Source organism: Mustela putorius, unplaced genomic scaffold (assembly GCF_011764305.1).
Source record: "Mustela putorius furo isolate JIRA1106 unplaced genomic scaffold, ASM1176430v1.1 tig00000743_pilon_pilon_pilon, whole genome shotgun sequence".
Taxonomy (NCBI): Eukaryota; Metazoa; Chordata; class Mammalia; order Carnivora; family Mustelidae; genus Mustela; species Mustela putorius.
In genome coordinates, this window is record NW_025421464.1 from 2,823,710 (window position 1) to 2,836,299 (window position 12,590).

The following is a 12,590-nucleotide window of genomic DNA, read 5'->3' on the forward strand; positions in this document are numbered from 1 at the left end:
CTGAGCTAAAGTCCGATGCTTAAGCAACAGAGCCATCTAAGCACTCCTCAAACTGGGACAGTTTTGTGAGTGGAAAGGGGCACAGTAATACTTACCTTGGACAACAGGTGTAAGCTGGGACTATTATTTGCAGAAGGATCGGAAGATCATCCTAGTAAAAAAACATCAAATGGATACCAGATTCTGAGCCAGGTGTAGAGAAGATGTTCATTTAACCTACAGCTTGTCACTCCCCAACATGGCCAGCATCCCCCATCAGCCAGCCACCTCCTGCCACCCCATCACGAGTCTTGACTTAGGGGAAAATGGTCTCAACATTGGTTCTAGGTCACTGATCAGGTGTATAATGGGAAGAATTATTCTGGGTTATAAGGACCTTCTGTTAATTGAACATGATTTCTGTATGATCTGCCAAAATTAGAAATGTTGGATACCCCGAAGCAAGATGATATTTAGATTTTATCACAATCAGATGAATTTACAGAACCCTGGGAGACAGAAGCCAACCAGGGAGATTTATGGACTTTATTCCCCATTAAATATGGTACCAGGAACTCAGGTGTTAGTTACAAGACTGCTGCCTTTTGCCTAAAGCCAGGATCCTCAGATTTTGAGATGTCCGGGCCCCAGAACCGACTCAGTGTACCTGGATCTGGGGGAAGACGGGAGCTGCTATTGGCCATCGCACTTGGCCTCAGCCAGCTCGATAGAGGGAGGAGGTGCTCTGATCCTGTCAGCGGAGCTCCTCAGAGCAGAGCCTGTGGCCTGCTCTGTGGTGACAGCCCATCCACCTCTCTAAACTCATTTAGGACACTGAGAGGCACCTCAGGGAGGTTCCTGGTCTTCGTTAGAGACTTTGAAACCTGACAAGCAAAACTCCCGGACAAATAAAGATGTTCTGTCGGGCACGTGGGCAGGTCCCTCGTTCTCGTTCCTTGTCTTGGACACTGAGAGGTGTTTATCACAACGGGGCGGGGGGCAGCGTGGCCTAGAGCAAGGCTGCCTGGTCTAATGCTGCCATGCCCCGCTGCAGGACCCAGGCAGGCGCCTTAACCTCTCCACGGCATGGTAAGGGTTAAGTGAGTGACTGCAGAGAATGCTGAGTGCCACATACATACATGAGTTTTGCTGATTTATTATGATCTGGGAGAAGGGGCCCTGGACGATTGCAGGAGTGCCTTAAGGACAGGAAGCAATGGCTGAATCTACGGCTTCCCAGAGCTTCCAGCCCTTGGTGCCTGGCTGTGAGGATGAGAGACACTTGGGGTAGCAGTGGTGGTGGTGGTCTTATGAGGGGTGACAAGCAGTTGGCACAGCAACAAAAAGGCTCAAAGGGACCGGGGACAGGAGATTGAGAGAGAGACCTCGTGCGTGCGTTTCTGTGTGTTGGCTTTGCCTGGAGGTGGTGGCCATCTCTGTTGTCAGCGGTCCATTTGGTGGGACACCCATGTTGGGTCCCCTGGAAGGGCTGCTCACAAGATGATGACATCATCTGAAAAGTAGCAAACCGTGTGGTGAGCCACACTCCCTGGCCCGTGGCCCGTGGCTCCCATACTCCCCCTGCAGGTGCATGAGTGTGACCCTTTCCTGTGCCGGCACTATCCCTGCTGAGAGAGCCTCTTCCTTTTTTTTTTTTTTTTAAAGATTCGATTTATTTATTTGATAGAGAAATAGAGCACAAGTAGGCAGATGGACAGGCAGAGGGAGAGGGAGAATCAGGCTCTCTGCTGAGCAAGGAGCCTGAGGTGGGGCTGGATCCCAGGACCCTGGGATCATGACTTGAGCCAAAGTCAGCCACTTAACCGACTGAGCCATCCAGGTGCCCCAAGAGTTTCTTCTTTGAATTCAAACTCCCAAGACCCCTTCTGCCCTGTCTACCCCCACACTTCCGGTCCTGGTCTTCTCAAAGCCATTGGGGAATCTTCGAGAAGGCAGCCCCCAGAGCCCCACATTGTTCCTTCTGGTGTTATTGGATTGGTCTTTGGGTTGGTCAAAGCACGGGCGGAGAAATGATACTGTAAGTTTACACCCCGTAAGGCAGGTCAAGTTTAACAAAGAGAGAAGGATGGAATGGAAAGGAGCCACTATTTATTAAATGTCTAGCAAGTTCCAGGAGCAGCGGCAGGCATTTCGTACCCACTAGCTTGCAAAAATCCTTAGAGCCATCCTCAGAGGGGAAGGGTATTATCTTCCCTTCACAGATAAGAATGTGATACTCAGAGAGGTTAAGTGACTTGCCCAAGTTCACAGAGCAAATGAGCAGAGGAACTAGAACATGGCCCAGATTTGACTTCAGAACCTTCTCTCTTTTGCTTCACCACACAGAGCAGAGGCACAGAAGGAGGAAAGCCCAGAGAACCTGGGGAATAGAAAAAAGACTGGTCCGATCAGACCAGATGGGGATGGGGCTGGTGAGTGGGCACCAGATTGCAGAGGCCTGGAAGTTTTGCTGAAGAGTTCAGATTTCCTTCTGTGGGTCGTAGGGAGCTATGGAAGGTTCTTGAGGAGGAGTGGAACCTAATGTTGATGTTGACTAAGCTGAGGTGGACAAGATAGACCATAGCAGGAAAGTCTGGAGTCTCAGTGAGGGCCTTGGAGGAAAACAGGAAACCACTGGTCTAGGCCTGGTTAACTGGACATTGGTACTTCATTTTCCGAGGACCTCCTTGTGTGAAAAGGATGCCCACCCAGTCTGAGACCTGGATCCCTGAGGTGTCCCTACTGCCAAGCCCTGAGGTCCACACTTAGGCACATTGGCTGTCCCATACCCCCAGCTACAGCTGCCAGGCTGAGGCTCTCTGACTGGACATGGGACTCCCACCAATGTCACTGAAGCTTGCTCTCAAATGATTCCACCTTTCACTTTGCACACAATCCTGGGATAGAGACGATGTCTGCAATTCAGTGACAGATCAGCCTAAAAGCCCCAGCGTGGGGTTCTGGGCACCTGGCAGGTGCCTGAGAAATGCAAGCCCCCACCCTCTTGCGGATTGTTAAGTATAGCCTTTTTTACTTTGGAGATGGGGAAACTGAGGCCCAGAGAGGCAAAGAGCCGCATGCCAGTAGTATGGCAGGGTCGGGACCAAGTCTCCTGAGTTCACATCAAAGGTCCTCCCATGGGACACCTGGGTGGCTCAGTTGGTTAAGCAGCTGCCTTTGGCTCAGGTCATGATCCCAAGCGTCCTGGGATTGAGTCCCACATCGGGCTCCTTGCTCAGCATGGAGCCTGCTTTTCCCTCTGCCTCTGCCTGCCATTCTGTCTGCCTGTACTCGCACTCTCTCCCTCTCTCTCTCTGATAAATAAATAAAATCTTTAAAAAAAAAAAAAAAAAGGTCCTCCCATTTCATCACTGCGAAAATCACTGTCTCAGACCCTGGTGAATGTGGGATCCCCAGGGCAGCATGGGAAAATGCCGGTCCCCGAGCCCCCCCCCCACTCCTTGGCACTGCTGACTCAGCAGCTTCAAGATGGGGAACTAGAATCTGAGTTTAATAAGCTTCATGGGAGGAATGAGGGGAAAGACCTGGAAAAACATTGTGTTAGTCGATTCTCTCAATTGTGCAATCAGGGAAACTGAGGCTGGGAGAGAGCAAGGGGCACATATAGCAAGCAGGTGACAGGGCTGATTTCAGGTCCCAGGTATTCGTGCCCAGCCCTGAACCCAGCTGGGCCTGATTTATTGGAGAGTGTTTGGAGCCATCTCCCAAACCCCATGAGTCTGCCCCTCTGCGCTGCACGGAGGTGACTGTGACCAAGAGTCCGCTCAGCTGTCCGCTCCTTGCCCCAGTCGCTTTCCAGGCAAGAGGTAACTCGGTAAAGGGCAAATGCAGAAACTGCCAGGGCCTGGGCTTGATAAAAACAAGTCAGGCTGTTGTCCTAGGGGCCGCAGGGCTCAGTTCTAAGGAGCCCTTGTTCTCAGGGCTTAGCTGACCCCGGCCCTGCCACCCAGGCCCCATCTCCCCTGTGGGCCAGCGCCATTCACCACCCCCATGGGGAATTCTGCATCTCCCCCACCCAGTCTGGCAGGCTGCACCCTCAGAGCTCCCTCTGTCCTCTCTGTACGCACCCTCCTCCCTCCTCCCAGACTTGCCACTGTCCCCCTCTCCAAGTTGCCCAGATCATTCAAACGGCTCGTTGTCCCTGTGCTGGTTCAGGACTCGTTTCCTGGTTTCTGTGCCAGAAAAGTCTCCCAGCTCCTGTCCCTGCCCAGATCTGCCCTAGCGTGGGCCATACATTTGATTCTTCATCTAACGATCATTCATTGAATGACTACTATGTTCCGGGATGCAGGATGAATAAGACAGTCTCCCCTCCCCATTACACTTTGAATTTCTGTACTGTTTTGGGGGGCCATGATTGAACTTGGAAAGCTTTGCCAGGGCTGCGAGTTCTGGAACCTTGGCCCCTACACAGCCTCCAACTGCCGGGGTCCTATTGTCTCTCCACTACACCACCGAGAGCTGGGTGCCAGCCCCAGTGTCCCTTCCCAGACTTGAGCACACCCTCCCCGACTGGAGGGTTACAAAGCGTGCTGTCATTGTGGTTTTATTTGACCCTCATTCCGGGGGCTGTAAGGCAAAGCAGGGGTAGGGATTCCCATTTCACAGATGGGGGACTGAGGCACAGGAATGGTGGGATTTACCAAGGCCCCCTGGAGAGGAAAAGACAGGGCTCGGTGACAGCCCAGGGCTCTTGATGTCACCTACAAGGCTCCTGCTTGCCCTCATCTTCCCAGCAGCCATGGCTTGGGCTCACTCGGTGCCTGGCATCACGAGGAGCTCTTGGCAGGCGATTCGCCCAGCCGTCACAATAGCCCTTCACAGCGGGGTCATACCGTGACTCCCACTGATAAGGACACAGGGACTCAGTGACGTAGCTGGAGGTTACCCCATGCGTGAAGAGCAGAGCAAAGATTCAACCGCAGCTTCTCCTGATTTCGGAGCATGTGCTTCTAACCTAAGCCACCAGGGATTATGGGGTGACATTTAAACCCAGCCAAACACAGGGTCATGCAGAGTGCCCAGAGGAGGTGGCTGTGAGGCTGGGAGTCAGCAGCTCACATCTTACCAAAGGGTTCAGACTGAGCTCTTTGATGAAATGAGAGTTTCCCGGCAGCTTTTGAGGTGAGGGGATGCTCGGGTGGGCTTCCGAGGCCCTGCCCCTCCAGCCCCTCTCCCTCCCGAGATGGCCTCTAACTGATGAGGATAACGGCATTAACAATAGCGGTCAAGACCTACTATTCTCACAAAAGCAGTGAAGAGTCTATGAGCACCCACCCTTTCCATGGGTTCATCTGTAGGACTCTTTATGGAACTCCGTTTCCTCATTTCCTGATTCCCAGGGTTTCTGTGTTCTCTGTCCCCAAGACCTGTCCTCTCAAGTGGCTTCTCTCACTAAGCCTCCCACCTTCCCTTTCCAAACACTCCTTCTCCCTCTTTATGAAAGATATTTTCCTCTTTGTCCCCAGTCCCTACTCAAGGGCATCGGCCGGCCGCGCAAGCCTCGAGCCTCACCACCAGGGCTCTGAACAAAGAAGAACAAAGAGGCTGTGATGGCCCACCAATGTCTGGGAAGCAAGCCAGGTGGTTTTCAGCTTGCTTTCAACAAAAGAGTGTTATTACTGCTACCAGACTTAATCTACTTAGAGTTATTGAGAAACAATCTTTGATCACATACCATATCATGATTTTTGGCATAAATGTTGGAAGCAGTTCCAAGAAGTGAGCAACACTGCCTTAATAAAAGCCCCCATGTCCACCCATTTGCCAAACAAATAGACGGCGATTTTTTGTAGCGCTTAGTTCTCCAAAATTAAAAATTAGGACTCTGCTGGGTTGCTGAGTCCTGCCTCTTTCGCAGTGACTAAATTAATTCACAGATGAAAAAAACAAATGGAGAAAAAGCTGTTTATTGCTTTAAAAAAAAATCCATGTCCAAATCAATATTACTTTGTGTGTAATTATTATTAGTTTAATAAGTCTATACATGAATGGTAGTTGGAATGATAACAGTGTAAAAGATTATTTTAAATACTTAGCGCTTTATGGTAAAAAAAGAAAAAGAACTGAAAAACTTTTAATCAAGATACATATTTTTGGATGTGAGGGCGATCTGGCTGCGACATCTGTCACCCCATTGATCGCCAGGGTTGATTCGGCTGATCAGGCTGGCTAGGCGGGTGTCCCCTTCCTCCCTCACCGCTCCATGTGCGTCCCTCCCGAAGCTGCGCGCTCGGTCGAAGAGGACGACCTTCCCCGATAGAGGAGAGGACCGGTCTTCGGTCAAGGGTATACGAGTAGCTGCGCTCCCCTGCTAGAACCTCCAAACAAGCTCTCAAGATACATATTTTTGATGCAGAGAAGTGCACGTCCCTCTTTTCCTAAAACCCCATCCCCTGTTCTTTTCCCACCTGTTAGCTTCACAACAGCTTTGCTGACCTCCTAACTATTCCTCCAACACACTAGCACCCCAGGGCCTTTGCATATTCTGTTCCCTCTGCCCAGATTGCTCATCCCCTAGGTATAATTTCAGCCTCCTTTCTCGCCTCCTGCTGTCTTTGTTCTCAGTCTCCCTCTCAGGGAGGCCTTTTCTGACCTTTGCATCAAAAGTATCTCCCCCTTCCTCTCAACCCTTCATCTTGCCTTCCCTTTTCCCCTCTCAGTACCGATCTCCTTATAATGACACCAGTCATATTAGATTAGGGCTGACCCTCATGACCCCATTTTAACTAAGTTACCTCTTTTTAAAAGTTGTCTCTCCAAGTGCAGTCCTGGGAGTTGGGACTTGAACATATCGATTTGGGAAGGAGACACAAGTCAGCCCACAACACATGGGAAGCTTTCCTTTATACTAATTCCTCCAGCTCTAGGCTTATGATTTGTGTGTTTTATGGTTTTTATGTACTGCTTCAATAAGGAAGATGTGAGAGCCTCATCGTTTTTTTAAAAAACTCTATTAGTACGTATACAATGATTTGGAATCTGCTCAGGGGAGGTTGCTCTGACTAAAAATCATAGTGGGTCTTCCAGGGTTCTAGGGTGACACCCCACATAAATTCCCAGAGACAGGGACAGCCCACCAGGTTCCACATCCGGACTCTGGAGAAGGGCCACCTGCAGGGGTAGGAGGAGGCTGGTCCTGCTGGTCTGCCCCATCTTCAGCAGATAAATCCCCTGCCAACCCTCCCAGATGGAGGTCTCCAGGCCCTTATATGCCCATTTTACAGATGGTACAAACTGAGGCTTCAAAAGAAAGGACTTTCCCTAGGGCCACCCTGGCGCTTTGACTCTGAGAGCCCTCAGCCCTGACTGAGCCTGACCACGCAGGGCTGTCCCTCAGGCCTGGCATTGTCCCACCATTATCTTCCTCCTGCTGGGCAAGCTGTGAAGAGGGCAAAGAGCCTGCAGGCAGAGAAGGAGGTCAGCCAGCTCTTGCCCAGCAGCCTGCCCAACCCAGGCATCCTTTGGCCTGGTTACCTTGTGACTGACTCCAGATTCCCACACCAGTGACACCCTAAGGGCACTGGGGCCAGCTTGGGTGCCTTGGAGGGATGAGGAAGTGGATTAAGAGAGGCCTGTGGGGATCAGGGGACCTGGGTCCCTTCTTGTGCAATACTGACTTGCTGTGTGTCCTTGCTGAGCCCCTTTGCCTCCTGGGCCGCGGCTTCCTCTCCTCTGACGTTCCTCTCACCCCAGAAGGAGCCCAGGAGAAACACACTGAGGAAGAGGGAATGGCAAGAGCAAGACCCATGTGTCTTTGTGGCCCAAACAGCCCTTCAATGGCACCACCTTTTAGAGTGTCCAAGTCCCCCTTCCTGACCGTCTGGGAAGCACAGCTAAGGCCAGTGTCCGGGGGACTCTGAGACCCAGGGATGCCCCAGCTTCCACAACTGGCCAATGGCAGAGCTGGGACTTGCCCCTAAAGCTGCTGTGGGGACTCCGGGTCCAGCCTGGGGGCTCCGACGCTCCTTTGGTGACCCTTGGGAGAAGGGAGAATTCTTGCATGAGTCTTGGCATTTCCAGAGAAACTGTTATACTTCCCTTGGTCAGAAATGCAATTCTCCCAGGAATACCGAGATACTTAGGAATGTTGACGATTCCTTGGAATTCCCACAGGATTTGCACAGCTTTCACAGAGACATCATACCCTGAGAGAGCACTCATGGTTCTGAGGAAACACTGAGCTGTCATTAGAATTCTCTTACAAATAAATAGGGGTGTCTGGGTGGCTCAGTCAACTAAGCGTCTGACTCTCGGTTTTGGCTCGGGTCATGATCTCGGGGTCCTGAGATTGAGCCCCATGTTGGGCTCCGTGTTCAGCACGTAGTCTTGTTGGGTCCCCCAATAATGGGACTATGGTCAAAGGAGCGAGACTGATACAAAGTGAAGGTCAAGCAAAGCTTTATTTCAAGTCAAGCATCAAGAATCAAACCGACCGTCAAACAGACGGGTAGGGGCTGCTACTTACAGAGAGGGCGACCCCTCCCTGCCTTACAGATTAACTTTTATAGAGCAAAGGCCAAGTGGTTGGGGCTGGCCACACACAGGTGGCCAATGAGATTGTAACACACATAGAAAGCTGCACAGTCATGCTAGGTCACACAGAAGTGACCAATTGAATTACAATTTACCCTATAGTAGATATTTGAACTAGCCTATCACCTTGGTCAGAATTGGCACCCAAAAGGCGGGGCCCACACTCCTTGGTAGCTAGGGAGATCGTATGCGCACCCTACTGATTGGATGTCTCCACCTGACCCAACTCATCCCTGCATTCGGGCTGTTACCTCCACCTGACCTGACCCACCCTTGTCTTTGGGCTTTGTGACCTGGGATTGGTTTCCCGGACTTGCTTTTAAGTACGTTCCCCCAGGGGGGCGGGGGCAGGGTCAATTTAAGTTTTACTACATAAACAACAAAATGGCGGTTCAACCGGGGTGGGGCTGCTCTGGCTGAATAGGCCCTTACAGTCTGCTTGTCTCTGTCCCTCAGCTCCCCCACCATGTGTGCTCTCTCTCTAAAATAAATAAAAATCTTTACCAAAAAAAAAAAAAAAAAAAGAATTTTTTTAGAAACCAAGTATCTCAGAAATAGAGAGATTTCATAAGGAAAGTTTAGCATTCCCAAGAATTCAAGTGTCTTCTCAGAAATGTGAGTTTCCTTGTGAATTCTGAGATTTGTGATACCCCAGGTGGGCTGACAGTCTGCCCCAAGGCAGGGATTCTCCTCCAGCAAACTAAGACTCCACAGGAAGTTGCTCAAAATAGGAGCTAACTTCTGGAGGGCTTAGGATGCCTCAGGGCATCAGGCGGTCAGTTGTGGCCTCTTCCCAGAACATTGCAGATACACACAGGTCGTGGACGCATGCAGAGAGCCCCTCCAAACACGCATGCACACACACAGATATGTACACACTCAGATACACATGCCAGGATTCAGGGTGGTTTCAGGAAGTGACAACTCCCTGCCCAGGCGGCTGGCCCAGAGTGCCTCATGGCCTCATCCTCCTCAGGCCACCTGGGCTGAGAGCCTTTGCCCTGCTCTCCAACAACTTCCCAACCCCCTGCTCCCCCACCCCTGTTCTGGTATCAGCCAGAGCCCTTCTCAGGCCCCCAGGGCATCCACCAGCTCCCTTCACCCGCCTGCTACTTAAGCTCCTCTCCAACCCAGGCTCTCACTCCAGAGGCAGGTGGCAGAGACCTGAAGGTCCTAGGTGACAGGAGCCATACCCAGGTAAGGTCCCCACATTTCCCTGTTCTAAGAGGCCTGGAGAGCAGCCAGGTGGTGGTGAGAAGGAGCTGGAGCCCTGGGTTCTGGTTCTAGCTCTGACACTGACCTACAAGGTGACCCTGAGGCCTCAGTTTCCAGATCCGCCAAATGGGAGCCCTCCACCTTTGGTATATGATGTCTGTCAGATAGCCAACACCACACCTACAGGGAATCCAAAGCCTACTTGTCCAAAGATCAAAAGCCTGTTGGCTTATGGACAGGCTGTTGACTTTACTCATTGATGGTAAATATTAAGGATTCTGAACACTCCTCACCCAGGAGGAGGGGGACACAGAAATGATGCGAGATGAGTGCTGAGTGCAGGGCCTGGCATCTGGAAGCTGCTGGCACATGGCAGTTGCTGTCATTGTCATTGTTCTGGAGGACCATGTTTAGCCCAAAGAGAACAGAGCTCCATGTTGGGGACTGTTTTGGCTGCCTCTCCACGGGCCCAGGTGAGAAAGGAGCGCAGGCTGGCGTCACAGGACAGTTCCTGCGGGGCTCTGAGGACGGGGTGAGGCCTGTTCGCTGGGTGTTTACAAAAATCATAGCTGTGGTTGTTCCATGTCTCTGTCCAATGTATGGGACATAATTCCCACCTCTGCCATCTGCAGGGCGTTCAGAGGGGGATACCAGAGCCCCACTGACTGCGGGACACCACCCCTTTGTATGTACCAAGAAAGGAGACACGCTGTGAATTAAGCCCATTGATTGTAGGATGCCTCTTGATTTCAGAGACAGTCATGGGAGAAAACTGAAACGTGGCAGTAAAAACTGTGAAGGCATAATAGGACAAGCTTCTCAGCCCTGGAGGGGCAAAGCACTCCCCTCCCATCTGCCCACTGTCCTATGTCTTTCTTTCTGTCCCAGGTTTTAAGCTGAGGCTTAGGTCACATGCAGTAAAGCCTACAGCTTGATGACTGGGCTTGGACACCCATGTGATCAGCGCCCCCATCCGGAGACCCAGCATTTCTGTTACCCAAAAGGCTCCCTTAGGCTCCATCCTGGTCAGACCTGTCCCCAGAGGGGACTCCTACTCTGATCTCTGTCACCATGTGTGAATCTTGTCTTGGCTGTTTATGAGCTCCGTGTAAGTGGAATCACACTGGCTTCTTCTCTTCGAAGAAGGCCTGTGGGGCCCACTCACTCGTCTTGCTCTGTCTGTTAGCTCTCTCTCACATCCCTGTTCTTCTCAAGCAAACGAAATCTAATTCAGGAACCCTGGCTCCTCCTTTCTCCTGCCCTCCCCTCCCTCGGGTGCACTCGGGCCCCAAACTAGTCCTCCCTGTCAATGTTGGCTGGGCCCACTGCCCCTCGCCCAGGCTGTAGAGTGGCCCTGGAAGGTCCTGCTGGTGACTCGAACTCTCAGCCTCCTGGTCAACTTGAGGCCTGGAGAAATGCCACAGACCATTCTTTCCAGCATTTCTCACTCGTGTTCAGGCCTTCATGAGCATCCCTCGGGTGACAGCCCCAATTTCAACATTCTGTATCTACCACCATGTCCCCAGGGCGAGTGACGTCTGCCCTACCCCGGTAACCTCCAGTCCCAAGCTCCTTGGGTCTGTTTTCCCTCCGTTCAGCTCAGTTAGCCGTACTTTTGGGCTTGAGTTCTCAAACAATCATTTTCAGGGACGGATCCACAGGGGTGCGCGCGCGCGTGTGTGTGTGTGCGCACGCGCGTGCACATGGTGTGTGTTCATTCCACAAAGTATATTTGCATAATTTAAAAATTATGACTTAGTTACCAGCATCTTAACATTGAGAGCTTCAATTCACCCTCTTGACAAATTGTTTGGTGTGTCTCTGATGAGCCAGGCCCTACTGCGGAAGCTGGGAATACAGCAGCGAACAAAACCAGGACCTCGTCAAAAAGGACCTGACCTTTTATAGGCACTTGCCTAAGAATTAAAAAAAAAAAAAAAAAAAAAAATCCAATCCTTGCTTTTCTTGAAAATTCTAGGTTCTAGCCAAAAGGGGTCCACATTTCCCATGTGGCACTAGTTGGCTGGTGTCTTGTAAGAGCTGCACATTTTAAAAGGCACTTGCCCTCCAGTGTGTGGCAGCCTCCTTCCTGCATTTGTGCACTCACCTGGCTCCTGGAGGCATTTGAATTCTTTACCTCCTGGTCTAGACCTCTGGAAGGCAACTACTGTCGATCCTCATCTACAAGAAAGGCTGTTAATGACCCTTCCCGGGGCACCTGGTGGCTCAGTCATTAAGCGTCTGCCTTCGGCTCAGGTCATGATCCCAGGGTCCTGGGATCCAGCCCCGCATCAGGCTCTCTGCTCAGCAGGGAGCCTGCTTCTCCCTCTCCCACTCCCCCTGCTTGTGTTCCCTCTGTCTCTCTTTGTCAAATAAATAAATAAAATCTTAAAAAAAAAAAAGACCCTTTCCTGCCTTCTCCCCTCCCCACTTTGCTCACCCTGTCTCCTCCCCACCCATAACATGCACAGAAAAAGCCCAGGCCTAGAGTTAGGGGGAGAGAATATTCCTTTCCAGTTTCCATAGTATGAAAAATAAATTCCAAGTGATTCTCAAGAGGCCACCAGCTCCACTGGATTATTAGGAAATGACTTTTCTATGGTCATTGCCATCCACTGAGGATTTCTCATGGGCCCAGTGCCATGCCAGGGGCTTTGTGCACCTTATCTCACTCTGTCCTCCAACCTCCCTCTAATGAAGGACCTGCTCTAAGCCCCATTTTACAGCTGGGGAGGCAAAAGCTCAAAGAGGCAAAGTGACCTCAGTCAAAGGCATCCAGCAATTAGAAGGTGGAGCTGGAATCGGGAGGCAGATCTATTTGTCCCCCATAACCACCTACA